The sequence below is a fragment of the Pongo pygmaeus genome, chromosome 5 (assembly GCF_028885625.2).
Source record: "Pongo pygmaeus isolate AG05252 chromosome 5, NHGRI_mPonPyg2-v2.0_pri, whole genome shotgun sequence".
In the NCBI taxonomy this organism is placed as follows: Eukaryota; Metazoa; Chordata; class Mammalia; order Primates; family Hominidae; genus Pongo; species Pongo pygmaeus.
In genome coordinates, this window is record NC_072378.2 from 7,008,639 (window position 1) to 7,024,955 (window position 16,317).

The following is a 16,317-nucleotide window of genomic DNA, read 5'->3' on the forward strand; positions in this document are numbered from 1 at the left end:
CAGGCACCCGCCACCACGCCCGGCTAATTTTTTGTATTTTTAGTAGAGACAGGGTTTCACCATGTTGGCCAGGCTGGTCTCAAATCCCTGGCCTCAAGCGATCCTCTGCCTTGACTTCCCGAAGTGCTGGAATTACAAGCAGGAGCCACCTTGCCTGGTCTACACTGTTGTTGTTGTTGTTGTTTTGTGAAGGAGAAGCAAGATACTTCTTATATGGCAGAGTGAGAGGGAGTGAGAGAGTGGGAGACGGGGAGGGGGAAGGGGAGAGGTGGAAAGAGGAGGGAGGAGGGAGGAGGTGGGGAGAGGGGTAGTCTGACCTACTATATTTTTAGCATCCCAAAAAGAAACCCCACAGTCAATCCCCACTTCTCCCTAGTCCTCAGTTCTAGGCAACCATTAATCTACTTTCTATCTCTATCAATTTGCCTATTCTGGACATTTCATATAAACGGAATCATCCATTATTTGTCCTTTTGGGTCTGACTTCTTTCATTTAGCATAATGTTTTCAAGATTCATCCATGTTGTATCACGCATCAGTACTTCATTCCTTTTGATGGTTGAATAACAGCCTATGTATGGCTATATCACATTTTGTTTATCCATCCACCAACTGATGAATATTTGAGTTGTTTCCCACTTTTTGACTATTGTGAATAGTGCTGCTATGAATACTTGAGTACAAGTTTTTGTGTGGACATATGTTTTCATTTCTTGTTTATGTACCTAAGAGCGGAATTGCTGGGTCATATGGCAACTCTATGTTTAACATTTCGAGGAACTGCCAAGCTATTTTTCAAAGTGGCTGCATCATTGTACATTCTCACCAGCAATGTATGAAGGTTTCAATTTCTCCATACTCTCTTCAACACTTATGGTCTGTTTTTTTATTCTAAACATCCTAGTGGGTGTGAAGTGGCATCTCATCATGGTTTAGATAGCATGACTCCTGAACAGGTGGTTTGACTGCCAAGTTTATTAATTAGCTAGAAACGAGAAACACAGGGCCCAGCATCATGATACTCCAATTTTTAAAATATAACATGTAATAGGCTGGGCACAATGGCTTACACCTGTAATCCCAGCAATTTGGGAGGCCGAGGTGGGAGAATCACTTGAGCCCTAGAGCCTGAGACCAGCCTGGGCAACATAGCAAGACCTCCTCTCTACTAAAACTTTTAAAATTAACTAGGTGTGGTGACATGCACTGTAGTCCCAGCTACTTGGGAGGCTAAAGGTGGAGGATCACTTGAGACCAGGAGTTCAAAGCTGCAGTGAGTTGTGATCCCACCACTGCACTCCAGCCCGGGCAACAGAGTGACGCTCTGCCTCAAAAAAAAAAAGAAAATATTTAAAAAAGTTGTAGTAAAACTGTTATCAATCTTTTTTGTTGCAAGTATTTTCTAGATGGCATTATACAGGTGGCAATTTGTCATGAAAATTCATACAGCATTGGAGATTTGCTAAATTATGCATAAAATTCCAATTTTGATATTTTTCCTATTCAAAACTTATGCCTGAATGGGGAGACCAGGAAAGGCTAGCTCCTGAATCAGAGATAAAGTGAGTAAATAAAGTAGCATTCCCCACAGGGCCCTTCCTCTGCCCTCATTGGAACACATTACAACTTAGAAACACAAGACACCTGTTCTGTGATGGCAATGTGAACTATTATTCCTGTCTAGAGACCTGCCCATCTCCTCCAAGACTGGCCTGTCTTCAAAAAAGCATTTGATAATCCATTTGGGGGCGGCGGGGTTGGGGGAGGCTCAGAAAAATGCAACCACTAAAATTTCTCTGGATGGAGTTTTCTTCAGTAAACAGTAGACCCTGGGAAACATAACAGGTTCCGAAAACTTAATTTTGATGACTGAAAGTCAGAGAAACAGCCAGCTGAATCAGCTCCTTCTTGGGCAGTGGTTTAGCCTGCTTACCTCATATCAGACCTAATGGTCCAGCTGCTTTTCCTTGGTTCTAAAGAGTTCTATTCTGGCCAGGACCCATCCCGAGACAGACATTTCTGTCTGCAGCCCTGAAAACTAGAGGTCAATGGAAGGGCTCAAATTAAAGGCCCACAGTTGGGCTTACAACTCTCCATGGTGTTCAAGCCTTCTCAGAGGAGCTGGTGTGGTGGAGCCAGGGTCAAAGGTCATAGTAAATAGAAAGTAGCCAGCTTTCTGCCTGCATAACATCATCTTGCCTAACCAGACTCAAATGCTTAATTCTACTGTAGTATTCTTTGGACATTCTTCTTTAGAACTAGGGGGGCCGGGGGGGGGTGTTTATTTTCAACAACCACAATCATCCTTATCTTTCTGAAGATGTTTCCAAAGGCTGAGAACAGACCCCTTTCAGAACCTCCGTAGGAGAAGTATTAACAGTTGGAAACATGTCAGCTGCTTTATGGAGGAAGCACAGCCCAGGCCTGGTTTCTCTGGGCTCCGTGATAACTTGGGGCAAGGCAGCCAGTGCGAAGCGTGGTGGCAGGAGCTGGAGAGATGGAGGGCGGCTCGGAGAAGGGCCCCTGCTTTTCAGAGTTGAAACAGGAGCCCTCTGAGAGAAAGAGATACTGCGTGTGGCTTCTCTGAAGCCTTGGAGGGCGACGTGGATGACACAGCATCAGCCATTCCATCGCGGGGTGGGGACACAGTGGCGGCAGGAACCGTCCTCAGCCCCTGGCGGCCACGGCAGTTCCTCGCTGAAGCATCCTTTGTGGGGTGTGGGTAGGGGAAGGGGACCAAAGTCGGGTCGGAGTTGAGTTTGTTAGACGGCGAACACGCTCAGGGCGGCAGCCCGAGTAAGAAGGATGGCCCCGGGAGAGAAACGGCTCGAAGCTAGGGGCGGGGTGAAGCGCCTGCTCCTTAATCTGCTGCCCCATCATCCACTCGCCCCACCTGGATGCAGAGCGAGGACCGCGTGGAAAGGAAACGGCGCGGGCGGGGCTCCCTCTCGCAGATGCCTCAGAGACCCAGAGGGGCGGCGTCAGGCCAGGGCCCCGAGCCCTACGCCCCCCATCCCCCCAACTCCAGCGCCTCCGAGGTGCCCCTCTCGCAATTCCGGGGCATCACCGTGTCTCCCCCGCCTCCGTTAAAATAGTGAAACAAACTGCGGAGTGAAGTGATGGAAAGCCGGGGGCGGGGAGTCGCCCGCGCCGAGGGGCTGCAGGGGAGGGGGCGCGGTGGCAGAATAAGGTGGCCGGCGAGCAACGGGACCATTGGGATCGCACTCAGTCGCGGCCTCCCGGACCCTTCCCCTCGGTCAGCCCGGCCCTCCCATGGCCCGGGGCGCCTTGGGAGGGCGTAGGGCAAACCTGGGGCTGCGGTGGGGGGTGGGGAGGGGACTCCACCTCCATCCATCCCGGGATGGCAACTGCGGTCACCCTGCTAAAGTCGGGGCGGGGGCGGCGGTGGGGACAGGCGGGTACCGCGGTCCTCCCCCTCACCCCCCCAGTCCGAGCGTCGCCGCCGCCGCCGCCGCCGCCGCCGCCGCGGCCGCTCAGTAACACGTCCCCAGGAGACTCGCAGGAGCAACACGTGATGTGTCTACTTATCAGGGTGAGAGGGGGAGAGCGAGACTCCGAGCGTGCGGGCGAGGAAGCTGGGCGGGGGGCCGAGACGGGGGCCGGGACGACGGCTGGGGCGCCGGGGTCGCCAGCTCCTCGCCCACCTCCCTCCCTGTGGGAGAAGAGGAGGAGGGGAAGTGACTGCGGAGTTGATGAACTTTGCACATCCAGAAACGCCATTTTGATTCCTTTTCCGGAACAAGTTTGCATCTCTCCTCGGTCTCTCCCTGAAGCCCACCGGTCCCCAACGCATCATGCCTGGGAGCCAAGCGTCCTGCCCGGCCGTAAGTACGTGCCCCGGGTTCCGACTCGCGGTACTCCGGCGGCAGCGAGAAGTCTGGGGCACAGCCGGAGCGACCTTTTAAAGAACTTTGGGGATGGGGAGGGTGAAGTCTGCAGAGCGCGTTGTACTTTTGAAACTCGGTGTGTCCCGGAGCCGGGGACCCGCACGCCTCACTCCGCGTAGCGTGCGCTCGGGCCGGCGGTGCGGCCAGGGATGAGCGGGGCAGCCCTCTCCCCTCGGGCTGCGCGCCGGGCCGTTCCTCCTCCTCCTCCTCCTCCCCTTCCTCCGCTCTTTTCCCTTTCCCGAGCCGCCGGCTCTGCCAACCAGCTCCCAGCGCGAGCCGCCGCAGCGCCCCGCCAGCAGGACCTGATGCGCATCCATATTAGCCGTCCGAGCGCAGGAATCCGGCCCGACCCGCGCCGCCGAGTTTATTTTTAACCAGCACCGCCGGGACTCGGATGGTGCGCGCACCGCCGGCCAGAAACATCTTCCCAGCGCTGCTCTCCATCTTCCGCCCTCTCTCCCTCGACATCCTCCCCCCCATGTGGGAGGGGAAACTTTTCTCCTACATACTTTCGAGTCCCTCTCGGGCCGGGAAGCGCGGAGATGACGGCGCCTGCCCTCCCGCCGCCGCCGTAAGGTATCCGGGGGTGCCTGCCCGGGGTGCTCGCGCGGGGGTGCCTGCTCGGGGCTGCTCGGTGGGAGCATCCGCCGCGCCCTGCTCTGCGGACTTTGATCCTCCCGGGCGGACGGCGCCGGCCGGGAGGGGGCTGCGGGCAGCCCCGCGCCCTCGCCGGTTCCCGGCTGGCGGTCGTGGTCACGCCGACCACCGCCCCGGGGGGCCAGGGGAGGAGGGGACCGGGCCTTAGCCGTGCGGGCACGTATTGTTCCCTCGCCCTTCCGTTGGCAGGGTGCGTGTTTTCGTGGGAGTCCTCGGTGTGGAGCTAGCCTGCCTCGCGGGCGGGGGGGTGGTGGGGGGCTCGGCGCCGTCACGAGCGCAGGAAGGAGGCCGGGAGCATCCGAGGCGGGGCCGGCCGCCGGGGCCCGCTCCGCCGCCCAGCTGTGGAGCGCGCTCGGAAACTTTTGTCCGCCGCCCGCTGGACCAGTTTTTCACGAGTACTGGGGCTTCCCTTCCTCCTCCCATTCCGGCCCCCAGCGTCTAGCTGGGTGGGGGGAGGGGGCCTGTTGCTGCCCCCCCGCCCCCAACTTCCCGCACAAGCCTCGGGCCGGGCCCCCCGCACCCCCTCCCCGCTCGCGGTCTCTTAGGAAACTGCGACCTTAATGGTTGCTAAGGAGCAGGGGAGGTCCTTCCCGTCGCCGACCCCCTCCCTGGGAAGCGGCGTGTTTTCTGGACCGGGCCAAGGGCGCGTCGAGGATGTGACCTGCTCCGCGGCCGCGCGTGAGTGCGGGGCGCGTCGGCCGAGCCCACCGATGGGCGAGGCCACCTTTCTCTCTGGGCGGGGCGGGGAGCTGGGGGACGCGGGGACCCCACGGGGTGCGGGCCGGGGCCGCTTGACAGGCGCCGCGTGCAGCTCGCGCCCCTCGGCCGCCGTGCATCCGTGATGGGTTATAAAAGAGGAGGAAAGTATTTCTCCTTGCTCAGCAGATTTGCCCTCCCTCGCTCCTTACTGGTTAGGAGATAGAACGTGAGCCCAGATCCGGACGAGCAGTTCACATTCCATTACGAAATTCTACACGGCTTCAGAGCCAGCAGCAGCACACATTCGGGGCACTTTGGAGGGGTTTTCTTCTTTTGAGGATGCTCCTGCTGCTGTTGTTTGTGATGGTGGTGAATGTGGAGAGAGACAAAAGGGTGAATAAAAAAATATAACGTTTTGGTATGTTGAAAAACCTGTCCGGGGGTTTTCATTAGTAGAAAATTGAACCCTCTTAGAGTTTAGATTTAAGCTTAGCTCTTTAAAAGCCAGTGGAAATAAAGTTTGCCTGTTGAATGGTGTTGCTGGAAATAGCGAGGAATTTGTGTCTTAAGAAGACTTGAAATGATTTCTGCGAAGGCAGAGTTGCTAGTGCATCTCCCTTATTTTTGATATTTTTTCCCCTTTATATATGTAGTGGACCCTGCATGTGTGCGAGTTGATTCTGAAATAAGTTTAATTGAAGTGGAAGGTGGGGAAAAGAGAACTGCCAAGAAAAGAATGTGGTTTAGTTTTGTTTTTTCACACCCATGAAAATCATCCTCTAGATTTGGTGCTGTTTCAAGTAGGCAGGTATAGTTTCTAAGACATATTTCAACCCGGAAGTCTGAGTTAGATAGAGGCCAAAGTGTTGGCTAAAACCTCTTTGAAAAACAAACGTTGAGTTTTGTGCTATCTTCAAGAGTCCACAGAACTTTTGAAGGAATGGGTTCGAGCTACTCTACAAGTAATTTATACAAAGACGGATCACTAATTTTAGGGGTGGTGTGTGTGTGTGTTGTGTGTGTATGTATGTATGTATGTATGTATGTACGTGTTTACCTCTGCCCTTTGGAGGGAGCCTTCTGGGTACCCGCTGATGGGTCTTGCTTTGATGTGCTTTGAGCTTTGGTTACGCTGATGAATTAAACATTTGAATGGCTTTAATCAAGTTTTAAATGTGTTAAAAAAAATACCTTTCCCCCATTTTTACAAAAGAAAAGGAGAGAAGAACTCTTTGATTTAGTTATTTGCTTAGCTTGTGCTCCATTTTAGGTTAATGAACTTGCATTGTCTTTGTCTTAAAAATACTGCTAAACTGGTTGCATTTTAGAATGTCTTGTTTTTAAAGAGGATTTGCTGTATGTGTAATACTCTTAAGAAATGCTGCTGATGCTTACTGTTATGTGGAATATCATTCTCTGGGTTTTTCTAGATACTGCTTTATTTCTCATCAGAAAATTAGACTCTAAGCCTTTATGGCAGACAAGTGTTTGTTATGCGATGGGGAACATGGGTCTTATTGAGCTGGTATAGGTGGTGCATCCATTCCTAACTAGTTACATCATCCAACAAGCGACCTTTTGATTGAAGGGTCTTTTAAATTTCTTCAGGCAGACTCCCAAGGCCTTATTTGTATCCAGCACAGGTACAACATGTTGAAGGAAGAAAATAAACCTACACATATTAGTCCAGCATCTGATCAACAGCAGTTTATTGGTTACCTGCTGTGTGCCAGGCACTGTACAGTGTAGCTGCCTTAGGTCGTTTTTGCTCTTCAATTTTGAACTGTTGGGTTATTCCACTTCTGAGGTCAGTTAGGAAGTCTTTGCTTGCTATCTTATGCTTGCTTGCTAACATCATTTATCACCTTCAGCTAAGGAAATGTCCTAGTTAATGAAGTTTTAAAATGCTACCCTTTTAGGATTTTGCTCGGCATAATTAATATAAATTTCACTCCTATAAGAATTGGTTAAATATATTCTTTGGAAACAGAAGTGAATTCTTTTGATGTTTCTATTCATTATCCTTCTGAAAAGTAGGTGGTGCTTAGAAGGTCATAGGATAAGGGTTGCTAAGCAGCTAAACAGAAGGATGCTAAAATTAACCGAAGCATTTTTGAAAGGGAGTCATTCCCTGTTTTACATTATTTACTAGGTTTAGTTAATTTCTGAATCTTCTATGTCCTTTGACCTGGGAAGGTAGGATGTTAAAGTTTGTTTTGGTTTTGTTATTATATTGAAATAATCTCTTTCTTTTGTAAGTGTCTTTAATTGAAGTTCAGTACTCTATGACCAGCCTTTTGGTGTCAGATGGCAGCTTGTCTGGTGGACTTCTTGACTATTACCAATGTGTTCAGGTTGAACCTTCCTGAGGATTTGTGTGTATAGTACCCTCTTATTTCTAGTATTAATAACTGATTCCTTGGTTTGTTTTGGAAATTCTGCATAATCCATAAAGTTATGTCTTTTATTCTGCATCAAACAGATTTGTATTCAAAGATAGAAATGCAATTTAGTATCAATAGAAAGTATGCAATGTAGTCAGTCCTGATAAGGGGACAATAGCTTTCTTTCCCCCTTTACTGAGATTACCATTCCCTTAGATTAGGTTTTGATAGGGCTCCTCCTCCATTTCATTCCAGCTCCCTAGTGCAGTTCATTCTGCCCAGTTGATAGATATCTTTTTAAAAATAATTATATTAGGTTCAGAGTACCTTTGGAAGGACTGGCCAAATGTTAGAAAACAAAAATAGGTGTGATGTATATTACATTTCTGGCATAAGTGTGTTCAAGTATCTTGAAGTTTTTCATTGAGATAAAATGGTTGAAATCTAATTGAAGCCATGATTAGTAACTATCATCTCTTGGTTGAATGGTAAGCCTGTTGTAAGCCAAAAGCTTCCCTGCTTCAAGGTTAATTTGTGTACATCTGACCTATTGAACAGGCAGTGTTGAGTCATATTTTTTATGTCCAAATATAATTAAGAAATTGATAAATGAATTTTCTTTCTGTTTCTTTTCTCTCTTTCTTTCCTGATTTAGACAGTGATTTTTGAGTAGAAGTAGCCATGGCACTTTTCAAAGAGCAAGGGTCAGACAGTGATTTCCACACGGGGGTGAGGGTTGCAGGGACCTCCCCTTATATCAAAGGTAAAAGGTACACTGTATGAAACCCAGAGGGAGGCATACGGTGTGCTCTCTGAAATGCATCACTTATTTTTCATTTCCCCCACTCCCATAGAAGGCAGAATACAGAAAAGAAAACTACTGTTGTTTTCATTACTACGGAGGTAAAAGAATGAGGAAGGTGGAGAGGGGTTTTTCCTTTTTTGTTAGCAGTCCTGTCAGTAGTGTCATCGGCTGTGCTCCGCTCAATTTCTCTTGTCACGTTCCCTGGTGTTCACCGTGGTCTGAACTGCAGCCGAGTGTAGCTGGGGATTGCACTCTGCTGTTGGCAGTGGCGGGTTGGGGTGAAGCGGATGGGGAGGAGGAAACTGGGAGCGACCGGTGCATCTTATTTTTGGTGGGACTTCAAGGGTACTGAAGTTAGCCAGTCTGCCCATCAGTAAAGGTGGCTGCCTGTGAATAGGTGCTTCAGACAAAAGCAGTGGGAGAGGGTGGAGACTGTTTGTTCAGTGTGATTCAAGCAAGTAATGCTAAGAGAATTCGAAAACCTCTGTAAAGTCCCGGGACTGGGTACTGACTGCTCCTGCAGGGATTCACCTGAGGGCTTGCAGACATCATGAGGGTGGGTGGAGAAAGAGAATGAAAACCCCCACAGGCATTGTCAGACAGCCAGACTGAAGAGAAAACGTCTCAGTGGGGGTAATTAGATAAAGCTTTTAAATGCTCTATTTGTTTTTCTCTAGCTTGCTTGGTATTTCATCTCTTTCCCCCTTTTCAGAGACTATGGGATAGGATTGTTATAAAAGTGTGTGATACTTCTGGTGGTTTAATCACTTTGAAATTTTCTTTTTCATTCAGATATACCTTCTAGGACTTAGTTAATTTCACCCTGCTTTTGTGGAGGCCTTTAGCAAAGATTCCAAGTTTATGCTTAGAGGAACACTATGAGAGTTGGGTGGGTATGTTGACCCATTTTACAGCTGCGCCGTGGTCCACCCAGGGGCTGATAATAAATCAAACTTGGAACCCAGAACTCCTAACTCCAGCCTAGCCCTGTAGAACAGCTGCTTTTTAGAGTCAGCTTGACCTCAAGAGGACTTAGCAGCATTAAATATATATTGCGTGTTTATCTCTATGTGTATGGTGTGTGGTTTTTAAATAAGACCAGATCCTTTTCAAAATGAACCTAATTGAGTTTGAAGGTATAAGGAAATTTTAAAAAGCACTTTTGCTCTTGGTAGCATTTCTCTTGATGAATTGTGATGATACATATCTTTTTAGTAGCCTTTCTACCTCATGAGATTGTTGTAAGGATAAAGTAGATGTTCCAGAAAGTCAAAATCTATAAATGGAAGAAAGTGGTATATTTCGAGCTCAGGAAGCTTTGTGGGTATCCATTCTGGATTTCCTTTCCAGAATTTTGCACACCTCCATTACCTTAGTCAAATTTTGCCTAGGAGTTTATGTTCAAATTGGGGAAATGCAGCACTTTGTTTTTGTTTTTAGTGCTGGGAGACTAACAGAACTAGCAAATTCTTCTTAATGTGGTTCACTTAGGTGAGGCGGAGTCTTGCTGTGGCCCAGGATGGAGTACAGTGGCACAGTCTTGGCTGTCTGCAACCTCCACCTCCAGGATTCAAGCGATTCTCCTGCCTCAGTCTCCTGAGCAGGTGGGACTACAGGCACACACCACCACACCCAGCTAACTTTTGTATTTTTAGTAGTGACAGGGTTTCACCATGTTGATCAGGCTGAGGGATGAGTTTTAAGGAAAAAGCTGATGACAAGCTTGGGGCTTACTCTTTGAAGAAGTGGTTCTCAACCTGGTGGTTTTGCCCCCAGGGGAATTTTGGCACTGTCTGGAGACATTTTTAAGTGTTTCTGGTGGGGGGTTGGCAGCGGGGAGTTGCTACTGGCCTTTAGTGCGTAGACCCCAAAGATGCTGCTCCACATCTTAGAGTGCACAGAACTACCCCCATACGTCAGCAGAGCTGAGGTTTGAGAAAGCCTGCTTGAAAGGTACGGTAGTCGTGGCCTGGGTCTCATCTACAAGTCCACTGGGTGCACTGCCTGAAATTCCATAAAGCAAGTAAGCAAGTAAGCTCTTACTTGCCTCTGAGGTACCATGGTTGGCAAGTTTGAAGTTTCACAGAAAATTTGGGGTTGAGGAAAACATTAAGTGGCATTAAATATATTTGAAAACCCCATAGTAAATGAAAATTCTAGAAGTCATCTACTTCTAAAACAAACTAGATTCATTGGCTTTGTGAAGCTGTTCTGGTAGATGGCTCAGCTTTCCCAGTCACCTCTTCAGTTATTTGGGAAACTTGCTCTGATGCTGTCATCTGCAGCCTCCTTCATGTTCTAAGTTATGTGGAGTATACCTTTTTTTTTTTTTTTTTTTTAAGTGTTTGAACTAGCCCTTACTTGCTTAACAGTTAATGTTTTTGCATTGGTAGTCTCCCTTATTTTATTTCCTCAAGTTTTTGCAAAATTCTTACATAACTGTCTGCCGTTTTTATAGGGCAGTGTTTCTGAGCCGGGTCCTCTGTCCATACATCTCCTCTTGAGAGGGTGGATGGCTGCCAGCTGCTGTGGTTGGGAGGGATAGGGAGGGAGTAAGGGGATGCCGGGTAGGAGGCGGTGATTCATTTTATGTTAAGGGACCCCAGGCCTCAGACCAGAAATGTCTAATACAGTGACAGGAGTGATCTTTTAGCCAGCAAGTGTTACTGATCTGACCCTTGGCCTTCCCCCCGACCCCCCAGCCTATCACACAGACAGGAGGTAAGGAAACCATGGAGGGGAGAAGAAAACAGGGAGACAGAGATTGAATTCCAGAAAAGGAAGGGCTGCCAGTGGTAGGCAGAGTCACCCCTAGAGTGGCCTGGGCTCCCACTTTATAGACATGTGCAATACTTGAAGATAGCTCTTTTTACATCTAAACCAGCGGTTAGTCAGTGTCCCATTGGTGTCGGTCGCACTGATGGTGCTCAGGGCCATTGCTCTGCAGCCACCTTTGCAGTCCCATACCTGGTAACGAGTCCTGTTCCTGCAGAGCGCACTCTGCGTTCTGGTGCTTTTCTGCCTTCTCCTCTAACTATAAACTGCCAACTCCCAACTCTATATCTCCATTTACAACTTCTCCTAAGCTTGAACCTTTTGTCACCCTGATCACCCTGCAAGAACCTTACCCTGCAGGTACTTGTAAAAATGAAAGTCCTCTCCCTTCCTTCTGGAAGGTGATCACCATCCACCCAGCCTTCTAGGCCAGGAGTCTTACTGCCATCCTGACGTATGTCTGTCCTGCCCCAATGTTCAGTCAGTCACCAGGCCCTCTGCAAAACCACACTCCAGTCTGGCCCTGGCATTGGCTGTTCTATCGTTTCTGACTTAAGGCCCTCATCAAGTCACAAACGCCTCCCAAGTTAATTTCCTGCCACCAGTTTCTCCCTACTGCAGTTCATCCTCCACTCTGCTGCCGGAATCATCAGAACTAAAGCTGTGCGTGGTGTTTGCCTGCTTAAAAACATCTCTTGGCTCTCTGTTGTCTACAGGAAGAAATCCAAACTCCTTAACTTGGCATACAAGGAACTTCGTCTGCTTCCAAGCTGAATTTCTAGTCTCAGCTCTTGTCACTCTCTTCTACCCCACTGCCACACTGAATTGATTCTTACTGCCTCCTGTTGCCTGGATTGTTCATTCTGTTGCGTCCCCATTCCCTTCCTTCAGCAATAAAGATTTTGTACTCTTTTTTCAAGACCCAGCTTAAATACTACCTCTTCTATGGAGAATTAGCTCTTCTGTTGTGAATAACGTTTACCCCCTTCTGTCAAGTCTTGTCTGTTGTAATTTATCTGTTAACATGTTTCTCTCACTTCAAGAATATTTTTCCATCTCCTGTACCTAGAACGATTGCATAGTTGGTGCTCACTCACCACTGTGTATTGATTCTGATACAAAAATGAGAGTTTCTGAAGATTTTGGAGAATAGCCACATGTAATTTGGAAGCTAGGCCTAAATAGTGCTACAAATTCAATGAAGGAAGTAGACATGAACTAACGATTTCAGCATACCCGTCATGCAGAAGGTGGTGCTAGGTGGGAAAGAATTAAGTGCTTTGGTGGGAAAGAATTTTGAATTACAGAAATTCTAAAATAAAAGTTGGCTCAGCTTAATGTAAAAGTGAAAAAAACTCCTTGTTAATGCCTGGTTGCGCTAAAAGCTGTCACACTGGGGCCTTTACTAATTATAACCATTTTTCATGGCTGTTGATTTGAAGTTTACATTAAATAGGAGAGATGGGCACACAGATCAAAGACCAAAATCATTTCAGAGCTCCAATGTGTGGGCCCATTTTCTCTGCTTAGTTAGAGTTTTGTTTCATTAGTGGTGTGAGTTAATAGGAGTGTTGGTCTGTGTATAATTTAACTTCTCTTTTTTCCATTACTCGTAGGATTTAAAACAGAATATCAAGCCAGAAACCTACAGGGTATAAATCTTGCTTTATGTGTTTGTATGTGTCTGTGTATATGCAATATACATGTGATAATAGTTGATTTTAGATCCTATTTTAAAAAGAATCATTTTTACTTTTTAGGGGAGCTCCCTTTATTCTGACACTTCATTGTAAAAAACAAAACATTTCTCTGAATATACAAAATCAAAACCTTAATTTTCTCATAAAAGAGGTAGATATGTCTTCAGAAATAGGGGAGATAACCAGGAAGATGGGGTGGGTGTTCTGAAACCCAAAGGTGAACCATGTGAATAGGTTTCCTGTTTTTTGTTTTTGTTTTTGTTTTTTTTTTGAGACGAAGTGTTTTACTCTTTTCACCCAGGCTGCAGTGCAATGGCACAGTCTTGGCTCACTGCAACTTCCACCTCCTAGGTTCAAGCGATTCTCTTAGCCTCCCGAGTAGCTGGGATTTCAGGTGTCTACCACCATGCCCAGCTAATTTTTGTATTTTTTTTTTAGTAGAGATGGGGTTTCACCATGTTGGCCAGGCTAGTTTCGAACTCCTGACCTCAGGTGATCCGTCCACCTCGGACTCCCGGAGTGCTGGGATTACAGGCGTGAGCCACCACGCCCCACCAGGTTTCCTTTTTAAACAATGATTTTTTTTTTTTTTTTTTTTTTGCGACAGGGTCTCTCTATGTTGCTCAGGCTGGTCTCAAATTCCTAAACTCCTGGGATCGAGCAGTCCTCCTACCTCAGCCTCCTAAAGTGTTGAGATTACAGGTATGAGGTATGAGCCACTGAGCCTGACATGAATTTTAAAAAGCAAAAAGGAAAAAACGACATAGTGTGTGGAAGTTCTTGGTATTTTTTATACAAGATGAAATCCTGGTTGATTAAAAATACATTACTATAAATATTTTTTAATAAGTGCTTACCTGCTAACTAGAGTTTAGGCTCAGATCTGGCAGATACATTCAGATATAATATTCTAACATAGTTTTATTTATCAGGAGGCTCGTATATTTTCCTCTCCAATACAGAAAATAGATTTTTTTTTTTTTTTTTGAGACAGAGTCTTGCACTATCTCCCAGACTGGAGTGCAGGGGTGGAATCTCAGCTCACTGCAACCTCCACTTCTTGGGTTCAAGCGATTCTCCCACCTCACCCTCCCGAGTAGCTGGGATTACAGCCGCATGCCACCACACCTGGCTAATTTTTGTATTTTTAGTAGAAACGGGGTTTCACTGTGTTGGCCAGGCTGGTCTCAAACTCCCAACCTCATGTGATCTACCCGCCTTGGCCTCCCAAAGTGCTGGGATTACAGGTGTGAGCCACCGCTCCCAGCCCAGAAAATAGATTATTTTAAAGTCAGTTTTTCTTTTGCTTTAGGAATTTTAAATGTTTTGGAGGATAATTTTATAAAACTAGTGAACATCTCAAACAGGTTTTCTATGACTTGATTAGTTAAATCTGTATGTATTTGGCTAAAGTGTTCTACTTAAAAGTTTAAAACCAAGTATAATTTAAAGGAGGCTTAACTTGCATGTCTCTGAATTTGATTTGTATTTAAATCATGAAAATAGGTTTCCGAGAACCATTTGTTCAAAAGCTTAATAAAGCTTCACAACCTCCTGTCCTGAAGTGTGATTCAGTATGAGATTTAGCCTCCTTTTGAAAATAGTCAGTTTTTCACCACCAAATTTGCCAATCCCATGGTGTTTTTTTTTTTATTATTAGAGACAGGGTTTCACCATGTTAGCTAGGCTGGTCTCGAACTGCTGACCTCAGGTGGTCCACCCACCTCGGCCTCCCAAAGTGATGGGATTACAAGCGTGAGCCACTGCACCTGGCCTCCCATGGTGTTATTATTTTTTTTTAACATTTACAGATTTTTATTGATTCAATACATATTTGAATATCCACTATGCAAGGCTACTGTGTTAAGCACCAAGTTTACTGGTATGGGAAAGATAGTTGAAAGCCTCATAGAGGATATATTGCATCGAAAGAAATGGCGGGCGTGTTGGTTCACGCCTGTAATCCCAGCACTTTGGGAGACCAGCCTGGCTAATATGGTGAAACCCCGTCTTTACTAAAAACACAAAAATTAGCCGGGCGTAGTGGTGGGCATCTGTAATCCCAGCTACTCAGGAGGCTGAGGCAGGCGAATCGCTTGAACCCTGGAGGCAGAGGTTGAGTGAGCTGAGATCGTGCTCTGCGTTCCAGCCTGGGTGACAGAGCGAGACTCCATCTCAAAAAAAAAAAGAAAATAAAGAGACATGTTCAGCAGCTAAGAAGTCATTTTTATATACATGTGCTAAGTGCTACCAGTATGTGGCCTTTGTGTATGTGGGAGGAGTGAAAGATGCTGGGAGGCTGGTCAAGGAAGGCACCTTGCGGAAGTGACATTTGAGCTAATATCTGAAGGATGGGTGAGAGGAAAGAAAAAGCGTCAGAAAACAGCTTGTACAAAGACCCTGAGGTTGGAGAGAGGTGTGCGTCCAGGAAAATGAGAAAAGCACAGCGTGGAGGAAGAGAAGACACAGAACCAGTGAATTACAGGGATGGTGCAGTAGATAAGGGCTAGAGCAGGCTGCTAGGAACTCTGGGAAGCTACGAAAAGTGTTAGGCCAGATTAGCATGATGAGATTTGCATTTTTAAAGATTATTCCTACCCAGAGTTGAGAATAGACCTGGCTAGAAGGAAGCAACTGTTTGCCTTCTGTTTGGAAGAATGTCAGTTAGAACGCTAGTTTTTGAAACTTTGAAAACCGGTGGTGGCAGTAGAAAAAGGGAGCTTAGAAGGATTTGATAAAGGTTTAAGAGGTGGGAGGGGCTTGGCGATGAGGCAGGGTCGTGGAAGGGAGACATGACTTCCTGGTCTCTGGCTTCTGCAGCTGAGTGAATGATGATGCCTCTGACAGTGAAACGCTGGATTAATCAGGGTTTATGAACAAGGTGTGTTCTCTACCTTTTAAAGAGCTATATTTATGTCCCTACCCCCCGGCCCGCCTTTTTTTGCTATTTCTTTACTTGCACTGTGTTTTAGTTGATTAAAAATTATGTACCTAGGCCGGGCGTGGTGGCTTATGCCTCTAATCCCAGCACTTTGGGAGGCCGAGCAGTGCAGATCACTTGAGGTCGGGAGTTTGAGACTGGCCTGGACAACAAGGTAAAAAACCGTGTCTCTACAAAAAAATACAAAACTTAGCCGGGCATGGTGGTACACACCTGTAGTCCCAGATACTCAGGAGACTGAGGTGGGAGGATCACTTGAACCCAGGAGGTTGAGGCTGCAGTGAGCTGTGATTGCACCACTGCATTCCAGCCTGAGCAACAGGGTGAGACCCCTTCTCAAGAAGAAAAAAAAAGTACATGGCATGGATGAAGCATGAATAGTACTTACGTAACAGTGAGAAACACGTTATGTTCTTACCATTGGGAAAAAAACCAATGGCTGCCTCCT

General features: G+C 47.1%; 1 protein-coding gene across 6 annotated transcripts in view; it reads left to right on the top strand.

The window, feature by feature from the left end:
- Positions 1–725: 725 nt before the first annotated feature.
- The window catches only part of RREB1 (ras responsive element binding protein 1), a 147,011-nt gene continuing 131,419 nt past the window's right edge, over positions 726–16,317 (top strand). For 2 of the 6 annotated variants that reach the window (XM_054492774.2, XM_054492780.2), the window contains exon 1: positions 3,517–3,845. The gene's annotated coding sequence lies outside the window, so the exon portion shown is untranslated. Of the gene's footprint in view, positions 4,485–5,115; positions 5,244–16,317 lie in introns of those variants that run through there. The other 4 variants (XM_063665788.1, XM_063665787.1, XM_063665791.1 and 1 more) reach the window with 4 other exon arrangements.